This window comes from Podarcis cretensis (genome assembly GCF_951804945.1).
Source record: "Podarcis cretensis genome assembly, chromosome: 2".
NCBI lineage: Eukaryota > Metazoa > Chordata > Lepidosauria > Squamata > Lacertidae > Podarcis > Podarcis cretensis.
Window position 1 is genome coordinate 50,270,030 of NC_137171.1, and position 13,255 is coordinate 50,283,284.

At 43.2% G+C, this 13,255-nt stretch overlaps 1 protein-coding gene across 1 annotated transcript in view; it reads left to right on the forward strand.

Moving 5' to 3' along the window:
* Window positions 1-1,923: 1,923 nt before the first annotated feature.
* LOC307209605 (interleukin-12 subunit beta-like) overlaps window positions 1,924-13,255 on the forward strand; it is a 29,992-nt gene continuing 18,660 nt past the window's right edge. Inside the window, exon 1 of the mRNA XM_079964879.1 lies at window positions 1,924-2,016. The gene's annotated coding sequence lies outside the window, so the exon portion shown is untranslated. The remainder of the gene's footprint in view (window positions 2,017-13,255) is intronic.

Consider the following 13,255-nt stretch of genomic DNA (forward strand, 5'->3'; position numbering starts at 1 on the left):
TGCTTTGTAACCACGTTTTTGCACCATTGCAGCCCCAGGCAACAGTGGGTGCGTGATTTTTTTGGTGCAGGCTGTAGCCATGGACATGCTATGTGATCTGATGGTGAATTTGGGGTGACTCAATGCAAAGATCCTGAGAATCCCTGTGGATCCATGCTTTGTAACCACATTTTTGCACCATTGCAGCCCCAGGCAACAGTGGGTGCGTGATTTTTTTGGTGCAGGCTGTAGCCATGGACATGCTATGTGATCTGATGGTGAATTTGGGGTGACCCAATGCAAAGATCCTGAGAATCCCTGTGGATCCATGCTTTGTAACCACATTTTTGCACCATTGCAGCCTCAGGCAACAGTGGGTGTGTGATTTTTTTGGTGCAGGCTGTAGCCATGGACATGCTATGTGATCTGATGGTGAATTTGGGGTGACCCAATGCAAAGATCCTGAGGATCCATGTGGATCTATGCTTTGTAACCACATTTTAAGTGGGGAGCGAAGGAAAAACAAAGAAGGGACATGAGAGGGGTGTGCAGAGAAGCAGCTGGCTAAGAATGCAGGAGAGGGATTTAACGGAGGGAGGAAAGAAAGGCAAAAGTTTCCCCCCACCCAAGCCAGCCATATCTCTCTCTCTCTCCCTCCCCCCCTCTCTCTCCCTCCCCCCCCCCTCTCTCCCCCCCTCTCTCTCCCTCTCCCCCAGCAGCACCGGAGCAGAGGAATTCCCCTCTGCTTGCCTGGAGGGGAGGGGCTTTCCCTGCTCTTTGTTCCGTTTGAGCAAACACAGCAAGGAAACAGAGGAGGGTGGGCAGTAAGACCCTGAGGCAGAATGCCGGAAAGCAGCCACTTCCTCTTTTCAAGTTTCCCTTCTAGGAGACTCGCGATTTGATTTTTGCCTGCTTTTTCGGCTCCAGGGACCACACATTCGCTCTATAACACGCACAGACATTTCCCCTTCCTGTTTAGGAGAAAAAATCTGCGTGTTATAGAGGGAAAAATACGGTACATATTAAAAACAAGAGCAAAAACGAACCAATAATCCTCCCATAACACATTTAAAAGGCTATTAGATTATAATCAGCCACAGGCCCGGTTGAAGAGGAACATTTTTGCCTGGTGGCTAAAGGTGTATAATAATGGCACCAGCATTTCACAAATGGGAAACTCACTCAGAAAAGGCCTGTTCTCACGTTGCCACCCTCCAGACCTCTTGTGGACCATCTGTAGGTTTCACGCACAAGCAGAGCATCCAAATGTGGCTACTGCTTCAGAGAATTATGTTATGAATTATGTTACAGCAGACAGAGATGAAGCAGTGCGACTACCACTGCTGGAAGGCACGCACAACCTGAGCTTAGTCAAGAGGGTCTATTATTTGCAAGCAAGGGTGGTTGCACTTCATAGGAGCAGCTGTAATCAGTTCCAAAAAACCAATCCGGCCTGAGTTCAGCACACACCTACCAGCCACCATCAAGATCCATTTCACACAGTCCTTTGACAAAGCTGGCAAAAATCAGCCCCTGCATGTTGACAAGGGTTCAAAAGATTGACCTTTAGCCTTTTGATGAAATGACTTACTTTGCCTGCTGCTATACACAGATCTCATTCTGACGAAAGCACAGGCCTGCCCTACCTCGGTTAGCAGTGGCAGCCCCCCAGATATTGCTCAAGAGCCCCCCACCATCGCCCTCTGTTAGAGGGCAGAGGGGTATTATCAATCAATTAATTAATCATTCACTCACATTTTACGTACTTCTCAAGGCAATTTACAAACATACCATGAAACAGTTTTAAAAACACTACATGTTAGATTGAGGTTGAAGTAAGATTCAACTGCTAGTCCAGTAAGCTTTACTACACAGAATGTGAGGAGGCCCCATCTTGTCCTTTACCTCAGTAAGATGTCATGAGCAGCCCTGCCTCTAGGAACACTCGGGAGGAGAGGAGAGAAAGTATCATTGTCTGTCTGTTTAGACCATACGTGCTTATTCCTTGGCAGGACCTGCATCCCTAGTTATCATGAGGTACTAAAAGCTAACTACAGTAAATGTTTCCAAAATATTCTGAGGTTTTTTATTTATTTTTGAACCTGCCATGTCTGTCAGCTCCTCACTCCATGTTTCTGGAATCTCTTGGTACCCCTTTCTCCCTATGCCAAAAATGGTACCCTAAACTGCTGGTGATAACAATCAAATCTCTCTTACCTGTTGTAACCTTTGTCACCGCAGGCCAATTCTTTCAAGCTTCCCTCTGAAGCGTAAAATTCCAGCTCAGCCACACCTCTGCTGTATTTTTGCATGCAGTGGCGTTCTTTGAGGTATGAAGAAACTAGCAACTTATAGGAAGGACTCATCTGTGAAATGGGCCTCACCACTGCCAGCATGGCACTCCTATTTTTAAACATTTTCAGGGATGATATTTAGGATGACTGATAATGTATTAGATTTAACTGCCCAGCTGGAAGCAACATGCCTTCTTCACATTCAGAGTTCTTCCAGTCCTTACTGCACCACCACATATTGTCAGGGAACAAAGCTGGATCCTTCACTCTTCAGGAATGAGTCCCATAACCGATTATGAATGTGGTGGAGACAGGCCAGAGGTCAAATTCCCTAAACCTAGCCAGTCCAAATTGTCTATTCAGGGGCATAAAGTTCAGTGAAGCAGTCCCAAGGAAACAAGCAAGAGAAGATGTGAAATTAGGTGCAGTAGCAGCCTAGCATTACCTTGTGTGGGACTGCGAAGAGGCCTCAAGCCACATAGAGTGCAGCTGTTCTGGTTGCCATGCCAACCCCTCCTAGCACAGGTGTAGTGAGGCAAGCCAGTGAGCAAGCCTTACCTCACAGTTTTCTTCTGACAAAAGTTGCACAATCTTGGAAGAAGCCACCCTATGCTATGTTTAGAAAAAAGGGCTGTGCCTTGAAATAGGCATAATGTTTCTCTTGTATCTGCAAGTCTTAACACCACTTTAGATAATAGTATGTGTTAGATCAACACATACAGGCTGCTCTTTAACCATATTTGAATCTCCTTGAAATCACCAGAACTCAATTCTAAATATGGTCAGAGTTTAGATGGCTTGCCACATTCAAATCAATGGCATGAATCCATATAATGTGTTTAGTACTGGGGTGAACATTTTTCATTCATTTTATAAATTAGTATGAATTTTGCATACCTCATGGCAGAGCTAAAGGGTATATTCCCAGGCTGCAATCATCATGATTACTTACTTCATTGTTTATTTCACTGGATTTACAGCATTTCAAAACTTTCAACTTAATTACAAATTAAAAGATCACTTTCTGTTACTAAATTTCATTTCATTTTTCACACTCTTAATCACCTGGCATTTAAAAGTTGCTGCCTCTGAAGCCTAATTCTAATTTTTGGATGACTACTAAAGCAATAGGATTCTGTGTAACTAAATTAACTGCTGCCATGGAAAACAGTTTGATAAGCAGAAATCATCAAGTGAAGCTTTTCATAGCACAGACATCCATGAACATCTGTAAATCACACTGTTGCACAGTCTGGTAAAAAAAGAAAATTTGGTAACCCTGTGCTGACATTTTAGTGGCAGAAAATGGAATCTGAAAGTGTTTAGTTTGCTAGTTCAGGGAACTGTAAAAGACAGACTTCTTATTTAGCTTCTTAAAACTCATATATTTCCATGTCATACTAAATCCAAATTCTTATAGTGTATTGGCCTGATGAGGTCAGAATGGAGTTTTTCAGCTTCATGGTTTCCTTCACATTAGAAAAATGAGATCCTTACAACAGCAATGACCACACGTGATATGTCCTCAAACATGAGTATAGCTAGTAAAAAGCTCTTTACATACCAACACATAACATCAAACTCAGGCATGTATTCCCCCTCTGGTTTAGAAAGGAAGATGCACATCTAACTCAAATTAACTGGTCCATGCACATTTTTCCAATGCAATGAGGAAAGGAGGGCAACTTCCCAAATAATATGGATTTCTAAGGTAAGGAAGATAAAGCAGCAAACTTCCAAAACTATAGAAACTCTTACATAAGAAAAGGATTCCAGAAATTAAGTTCCACTAAATATTGTTGGAAGCTGCTGCCACACAACTCTGTTAGTGGGATTGCCATCTAAGGCAGCTGCTAAGGCCGCTGCTTCAATCTGCCTCATGGGCAGGCCAGCCCTGATGGCTATGTATGCCAGACCCCCTGGGCCAACCTAAAGTCTCCAGGTTTGTCTCTCCCACACAAGGCACAAAGAGGGTTTAACTCTCCAGGTAGACAAGAGCACCTTCCCTACCAAAAGTCCCTAAGCAATTGAGAAGGAATGATCCCCCCACTTCAGCTAGACTTGAGGACATCCACTTTAGCTAAGGCTTCTATTTTAATTTCCAACCAGTGATATATTCATTCATTTTTTAGACTTTGTGCTTTGTATTTGACTGTGATTAATGTTTAATGTGCTGTGCTTAATGACATCACTGAGACCTGCCCCCATGACATCACCAGAGGCTGTTCCTAGGTCTCAGGTTTGGGCCCTGAAATCTTGTGGTCTGGGATGCTCCTTACCTGGCAACCCTACATATGGCTGGACCACATGCGCAAGCAGCAGGAGCCCCCTTAGAGATGATTAAATAAATGTGCATTATAACATCTATAACAGCTGAAGAATTGCATTTATCTACCCACTTTTAGAATGAATGCATATAGGTTGAAGGTTTGGGCCTACTACCACCATCCTTGCCACACGTGTCCAGTTGAACATCCAAGACCCTCCAAGTGTCCCTATTTTCCAGGGATGTCCCTGATTTAGAGAAGCCATCCCAGTTTCTGATTTGATCCCGGAATGTTCAACTATTCCATAAGATGTTGGAGGGTATGACATCCCTGCTTGGAGCATGTGAGAAGGAGCAGTTGCAAGGGAGCGGAAATTGCCTTTGCATGGCAAACATGTTCGGGGCATAAAATCTTTGGAAGGTAACAGAAATGTTCTGCCTTACTTTACTAATTAAGTATCCCTTGCAACTGAATGCTAAATGTTAAAGTAAAATGAAGTAAAGTTAAATTAAAGCGTATTATATATTTGTATTGATGTGTTTTCCAGGGTGCTCAATGCAGTCACTACAGGTTATAGCATGCCTGTGAGGAAGGTTAAGGTGAAAGAGTGAATTTCATGTCTGAACAGAGATTTGACCCTGAGTTTCTTTAGCCACTGTACCATCCCACATACCATCTTGGTTGTTTTCTCCTGTGAACCCCACCTTCCACAGCCCAATAAGAAAGAGCCGGTGGGAGCTTGTGATGGTAGAATGATGACAATCCCATAAATTATCAGATTTATATTTCCTTACTTGAAACCCCCAACCCTCTAGAATAAATTTGGTGGGGTTTGCAATTGACTGCAAGCCGGGGGAGAAGAAAAGGAATTCCCATTTCATGGGCAGAAGTCCATTGTACGACTGGGCTGATTTCTTTAATAAAGAAGCTGACATAGTTTTTATTTTATTAAATAAGTAAGGTAAAGGGGGCCCTGACCACTAGGTCCAGTCGGGACCGACTCTGGGGTGGCGGCGCTCATCTTGCTTTCCTGACCGAGGGAGCCGGCGTACAGCTTCCGGGTCATGTGGCTGGCATGACTAAGCCGCTTCTGGCGAACCAGAGCAGCGCACGGAAACACCGTTTACCTTCCCGCCAGAGCAGTACCTATTCATCTACTTGCACTTTGATGTGCTTTCGAACTGCTAGGTTGGCAGGAGCAGGGACCGAGCAATGGGAACTCACCCCGTCGCGGGGATTCGAACCGCTGACCTTCTGATTGGCAAGTCCTAGGCTCTGTGGTTTAACCCACAGCGCCACCCACGTCCCAATTAAATAGGTACTTGCTGATTTAATTCATTGGCCCTGCAGAATGTGGCAGAAATATGTATTTTATGCAAGAATATATGTTTCAGGTTTGTACATCCAGTTTTAAAGTGACTGTCATGATATGGATGAATTAATCTGAGGTAATATTCTTAAAGCTGGTTGACAAGCAACTATTGTCACATATAGATGAGGAGTCCTAATTGGGTTTTTGGCTTCTTTCTGTCCATAACTGCCTTAAAATGATCGTAGGAAAAGTAATATTGTGGAACTTCCAGTCAAGGCCAAGTTTCACTGCCTGAGACGAGACATCTGGTTATCTAGAGTGGTTCCTTCCATCAAAAACATCTCCACTGTTAAATTTGCATAATTAGTGGGGGGAAATGCAAGTAGCAAAAAAGGAAGCTCTCCTTATACAGAACAAAACAGGAACACCATAGAACAAGACACATTGTAATGCTTCCTCTGGAGGCATTTACAAGTTTCAGTACTCTGACCACAGAATCACAAAGCACCAATTTGCCTGCTCAGTGTTGCACAAAACCAAGTTGTGCTAGGGGTTCTATGCCTATCATCTATAACACTGGGTTGTATCTAACTCAGGCACCCCCAAACTCAGCCCTCCAGATGTTTTGAGACTACAATTCCCATAATCCATGACCACTGGTCCTGTTAGCTAGGGATGATGGGAGTTGTAGTCCCAAAACATCTGGAGGGCTGAGTTTGGTGTTTGGGGATTTCTGAACTAAGTTATGCTCAGGGGAGACCTATTGAAATTAATTGTTCTAAGTTAGTCATGTCCATTCATTTTAGTGGGTCTACCTTAAATTGCATAACCTCCAACATTTCCCCAATGAAAATATGGACATCCCATTCCATAATGATAATTTTAGTATTTATACCCTACACATCTTACTGGGTTGCCCCAGCCACTTTGGGCAACTTTCAACATTTACAGGATTGCCTTCAGATGGCTCCAGGGTCAGATAACTCCAGACCCCCCAACATTTCTCCAATGAAAATAGGGACATCCTACCATACCTCCAACATTCCTCTGATGAAAATGGGGGTGTCTTAAGGAAAAGCGGGACATTCCGGGATAGAATCAGAATCAGGGGTGCCCCTGGACAATAGGGATATATCTAAATTTGTCTGGCAGGGGAGAAAGCTGCCACAAATTAAAAATAAAATTTTGACTGATACAAAAGAAAGAGGTGGTTTTGCCCTGCCAGACCTACAATCGTACTATGAAGTGGCTTGTTTGTGTTGGTTAAGGGAATGAATGTCGGAGCCAGCCGTCACAAATGGCACTGGTTTAGCATAAAATAAAGACACAGAGAGCCAGCAAATATTTTCATGGACGGAGGGCAGCTCATTCCACCTTCTTCTCCCTCTCCGGTCACTTTTTATTCTCCTTTTTTCTGTCCAGCCGCATGGCCGTTTGCCAATCTCATGTTACCTCATCCGGTCAAGGCTTGACACTCCCCTCTCCATATAAGGTAATCATTGCCCAGAGGAATGTCAGGGGGCACCCTGCAGTATTTACAAGCCTCTGCCTTGGCTTTATGACTCCTACAAATGAATTGTATTGGAGGATGCACACATTTTACATCTGGAAGACCACAGTATAAAGTTTGTCTGGCATGCATGTCTTTGGTATGGGAAAGCTAAAATATATAAAAATTTCGTGAACCATGTCATTAGGAGAAAATTGTATAGAGTCTGGGAGAAACATTAAAAATTGTTGAAAAGAAAAACACCCCTATGGTTATCGCCAATCAAAGCAATTACAATTAAGAGAATAAATATGGATATTATTATTATTATTATTATTATTATTATACCTGGGGGTCTCAGGGCAGACAGAGGTTTGGTGACCTATAGGGATTTGTTGGGCTTTACAGGGAGCGAACCAGATTGAAACCAATCGCAGAAGTAAGGAATCAAGTTACTGATTGCTTACAGTACCATCAACTATATGATATGTTCAAACTAGAAAAGAAAAATGGTTTTTTGGACCAAAGCTCACAGTTTGAAAAAGAGCTATTGCTGAATAAGGAAAAATGATTGTCCAAAATGTACAAATTATTATTGGAATGGGAAACAAAAAATGAGATGGTTAAAGCATCAATGACTCACTGGGCAATGGATGTGGGATACAATATAGAATTAAACCTCTGGGAGAAACTTTGGAAGAATGATTTGAAATTCACTGCATGCTACACACTGAAGCAAAACTATATGAAAATGATTCATAGATGGTATTGAACTCTGAGTAGATTGGCTAAGATGTATAATGTGGAATTGGACTTGTGTTAGAAGTATAAAGAAGTAGAAGTAACCTTTTTTCACATGTGGTGGACATGCAAAGCAGTTAAACAATATTGAGAAATGATATATAATGAGATGAAAAAATGTTTGAAATAACATTCCCCCCCCAAACCAGAGGCATTTCTGTTAGGAATTGTTCAGACAGAAAAAATTATTTATGTATGTAACAACAGCAGCTCGGATTTTGTTAGCCCAAAAATGGAAAGTGAGCGAGGTCCCTAGTAAGGAGGATTGGCAATTTAAGATGACAGAATATGCAGAGTTAGCAGGTCTAACAAGTAGAATAAGAGAACAAGAAGAACAGGCATTTAAAGAGGAGTGGAAATTTTTCATTGAATATATTGAAAATAATTGTGCACAGTTAAAAACGCTGGCAGTATTAAAGTAATTTAACAGTATAACATATTTTGAAGTGATGTAAGAAAGGTAAATTGAATTAGATGGATATATTAAAATATGCAGCAAGTCAAACGAACCTTGGAAGGGGAGGGAGGGAAGTCAATGAATGCTTCATATAATAAAAGATGTTTAATCTGAAGTAAAATTTAATAAAAATTATATATATATAAAGGAAAATAGGGATACTTGGGGGGTCTGGAATCGCTTTATACAACTCACTGATCTTAACTTGATAAGTGATGGCTATCATCTTTTTGAAATTTCATTGAAATATGCAGACAGGGTTTATCTGAGGAATCTTTGAAGAAGCCATTCAGATTATAACATATGTAACTTTTTATTTTCATTATTTATTCTCTGCGCTAATTGAAAAGTTTTGCTGACTATTAATAGCTCTTTTAAATCAGAATGAAGGATGAGAGAAGAAACTAAAATGATAAGTAAGGCAAAAGAGCATACGAAAATATGACTCTGTTATGGAAGGTGGCTCTAGATGGGGACCTTATGTGGCAAACAGGTCATAAAGATCTGACTTTTCCCCCTGTGAGTTTTTGGCACTGTATCTCACACACCTTCCTGTTTTTTCAGTCATGGATATTTGTTGCTACTCTTCTTCATGCCACCCACATCAGTAGGTGTGCTTTGTTCGTCTGGGCAACTTTCCCAATATTAATTATCATGCATGGGATTCCACTAACTAGTCCCACTAGCATAAGCCCATGCAAAGACTTCTGCCAGCGCAATGGGGCTTTCTCCCTGAAATTGGCTCTTGGGGGTTGGGAGAACTCCCCAGAACAGCGCACAGGTAGAAAAGAGGGGGGAATCATAACATCTGACAAGCTGAAAAACTTGCACTGACAGAACACTTACTATAGTACTACATTGAATTCCTTCCCATGTTTCACAACAGGCAAAATTGAACTAAGTCCCCCCCCCCCAAAAAAAAAACCCCAACTAGAGCAGGAATTGGGAACCGACTTCCCTCCAGATGTTCTTGAACTATCACTTCTGCCGACTGGTAATGCTGATGAGGGCAAGAGTTGAAATCCAAGAACATCTGAAGGGCCAGAGGTTTCCCAACACCATGGGTAAGCAAACTAAGGCCCAGGGGCTGGATCCGACCCCGTCGCCTTCTACATCTGGCCCACGGATGGTCTGGGAATCAGCGTGTTTTTATATGAGTAGAATGTGTCCTTTTATTTAAAATGCACCTCTGGGTTATTTGTGGGGCATAGGAATTTGTTCTTTCCCCCCCTTCAAAATATAGTCCAGCCCCCCATAAGGTCTGAGGAACAGTGGACTGGCCCCCTGTTGAAAAAGTTTGCTGACCCTTGCCCAACACTGTTCTCAAGGTAGTAAACCTTTATGGTCCTTGGCATTTCAGAAGATGCAAATAAAACCAGTGGTACACTGGTGCTCTCTGGGCCAAAGCAACACACCTAGAACTGGAACCATGCCGGGGTGGGGAACCTACAGCCCTTCAAATGTGGTTGAACTCCCATCATCCTCAATACTCAAATACTGGGAGCTGTAGTCCAGCAACATCTGGAGGGCCACAAATTCCCCAGCCCTGGTATCGGGAAAGTGGCAAACCTCAGAAGAATACCAGGTCCTTCAAAAAGTTTATAAAAACCAGGTTGTAAACTTCATGGAAAAAGCCGAGCGAGAAATGAACCAGCCACCTAACACTTCTAAGCAGAGCATCCAATGGGACACAAGTGACCACAACCCACACTCTTGTTACTGGGTAGTCTCAGTATAAGTCAAGGCCCAAAGGGGTAATGAGACTTAATGTCTCTGTCATCCATTTGTGCTCTCTCGACTTCAGGGCAGGCTGAGTCATAAGGAAGAATGGGGAACTTGCAGTCGGGACTCTCAGCCTATGGTCTTTACATGCTCCGCAAATAACAACAGGGCTCCCCAAACATCAAATCTGTGTTATGTTTCAGATGAGAGGTAAAGTTCACTTTCAAGGAGGGACAAATGTCTGCATGAAATGAAAAGGAGAAGTGAACTGCACCACAAACTCACAGACTTGCAGTGTTGCTCTGACTGTTGTTCTTGCCTTTGGTCTGACTCAGTGCAAGGCAGTTTCCTTTGTTTCTTTGCTCAGAGGTAAGTCCTACTGAATTGAACAGGGCTTATTCTCTGGTCAGTGGGGTTAGGATTGTAGCCTAACAATGTGAAACAACAATTTTGCCCTCAACCATGTCTCCCATTGACCGTATCAAGGATCTTAAAGCTATTCTTGAGACAACAGCACCCTAGCCTCAGCATGCCAGAGGTGGAAATCAAATAATAATAATATTTGTTTGTTTGTTTGTTTGTTTGTTTGTTTGTTTGTTTGTTTATTCCCCGCCCATCTGGCTGGGTTCCCCAGCCACTCTGGGCAGCTTCCAACAAAAGATTAAAAATACAAACAAACATTAAAAACTTCCCTAAACAGGGTTGCCTTCAGGTGTCTTCTAAAAGTCAGATAGTTGTTTCTTTCCTTGATGTCTGATGGGGGGGGGGGCATTCCACAGGGCAGGCACCACTACCAAGAAGGCCCTCTGTCTGGTTTCCTGCAACCTCACTTCTTGCAGTGAGGGAACAGCCAGAAGGCCCTCAGCGCTGGACCTCAGTGTCTGGTCTGAACGATGGGGGTGGAGATGCTCCTTCAAGTATACTAGGCAGAGGCCATTTAGGGCTTTAAAGGTCAGCACCAACACTTTGAATTGTGCTCAGAAATGTACTGGCAGCCAATGTAGGTCTTTCAGGACCGGTGTTATATGGTCTTGGCGACCACACCCAGTCACCAGTCTAGCTGCTGCATTCTGGATTAGTTGTAGTTTCTGGGTCACCTTTTGAAAGCTCCCATATGTAAAGCAAACAAAACAAAACAAAGCACAAAACAAAACAAAACAAAACAAAACAAAACAAAACACCTCCCTGCAAGTAGAAACCTGGCCTTTAGGGACCATACTGGATTAGAACTCCCCACTTCATTCCTCTTTAAGCAACCTCAGTGCACAAGCTCCTGCTCAAGTGTAAGGGCACAATAAGGGCAGCTATGTAACTAAGCTATGCACACATAGTAGAGACAACCATGTGAAACACAATGCCAGGGACTGGGCTTAAAAGTACGGACCTCCTCCCACATAAATACAGCTATGGCCTGCATGCAGGGATGTCAGGTGGCAAGTATGGTGGCAAGGAGCCTGTCCTGCTCAGATTTATCACTGCATTTGCACCCAAACTCCCACTTGGCCAGCCCACAACAGTGGTGGCAAATGGTGGCAGCAACAGCAGCATGGTGGTGGTGGTAGATAAGAGGACTGATATGTCATGGGCTGGTTCCTTGCACACACCTATAACGATACTACATCCATAGTCACTAACCATATTGGTTCTGAATCCCCTGTATGATTTCATTAAGGTTTGAAATTCTGGTTGCATCTTTTATAGCAAAATACTGTACTTGTCTATTGAGAAATGAGTCTGGATGAATTGTGACTGTTTCCACATAAGCTAGTATATGTAGCTGTCAATAGGATTTGTTGTGGAGCAGCAGAACTGCCCTTCCCACATTAGTACAGCTTACATAGTCAAGGCTGGGGTACAGTGATATCAAGGTCAAGGGTGTGTGGACACACAGCAGCAGAGCCAATCCAGCATTGCTACTAGTGCGTCTGCCTAGCTTTGACCTCGCTACCATTTGGCTTGGTCCCATCCAGGTGAGATGTAAAGACACAGGTGTCAGGAGGGTGACTCCAGCCCAACGCACAAGCTTCAAACAGGATTCTGTCTGTGGAACAAAGGTGTTCTTTTTTAAAAGAAAACACTCAATTAATTAAGGCTGATTTGTAAGTTCTACCTTCCTTTTTGAAATTAAGCAATATCAGGGAGCAAGGCCGTCTTACCCATAGGTGCTAGGGGTGCGGGGCACCCGAGCGCCAGGCTCTCAGGGGCGCCAAGCTGAGAGTCCGGGGCCTGAGAGTCGAGTCCGGGGAAGAGCCCACCCGTCAGTCAGAGCGCCACGGTGGGTTCTTCTGCTGCAGGCGGCTCTGCGCCACGAGTTCGGGGGTGACCGAGCCAGCAAGACGCTGAGGTGGCAAGCTGGCTCCGCCCTTCTGTGCACCTGGGACTGGGCAACCTGGGAGGAGGACCACCGGGCGGATCTTTGCACCCTAGTGCCGCATATGTTTAAGACAGCCCTGTCAGGGAGTGAAAGTTTTCTGAACTTGCACCAACACCGCTGCTGCTGTCTATTGAGATCAAGCAGGCTCATTCACTGTACACTTTTTGGTGCCTGATAAAAACATCCTGGTTTAGACAACCCTACCCAAGTGCTTAGAAAATTGAGGAGATTTTAATCTGTTTTAGCATTTTAACTTTTGTATGGTTTAAAGTATGGTTGTGAATTTTTCATGATTTTCTTGTTTTATCTTTTTGCAAAACACTTTGAAGTGTCACACAATTAAGTGGTATATAAATTTAATGAAATAAATACATAAGGTCAGTGTTTTTTTTTCGGGGGGGGGGAATCTAACAGGAGAGGAAACAAAAAAATATTTTTTAAAAATGTTTCTTCTCTAGCACAGTGAATTGTCAGTTCTGTTGCTAGCCCCAATGGCGACCTCATTTCCTGTCATGGTATTTCCTGAGTTTCAGACAGAAGCGAGTGTTTAATGTGTGAAG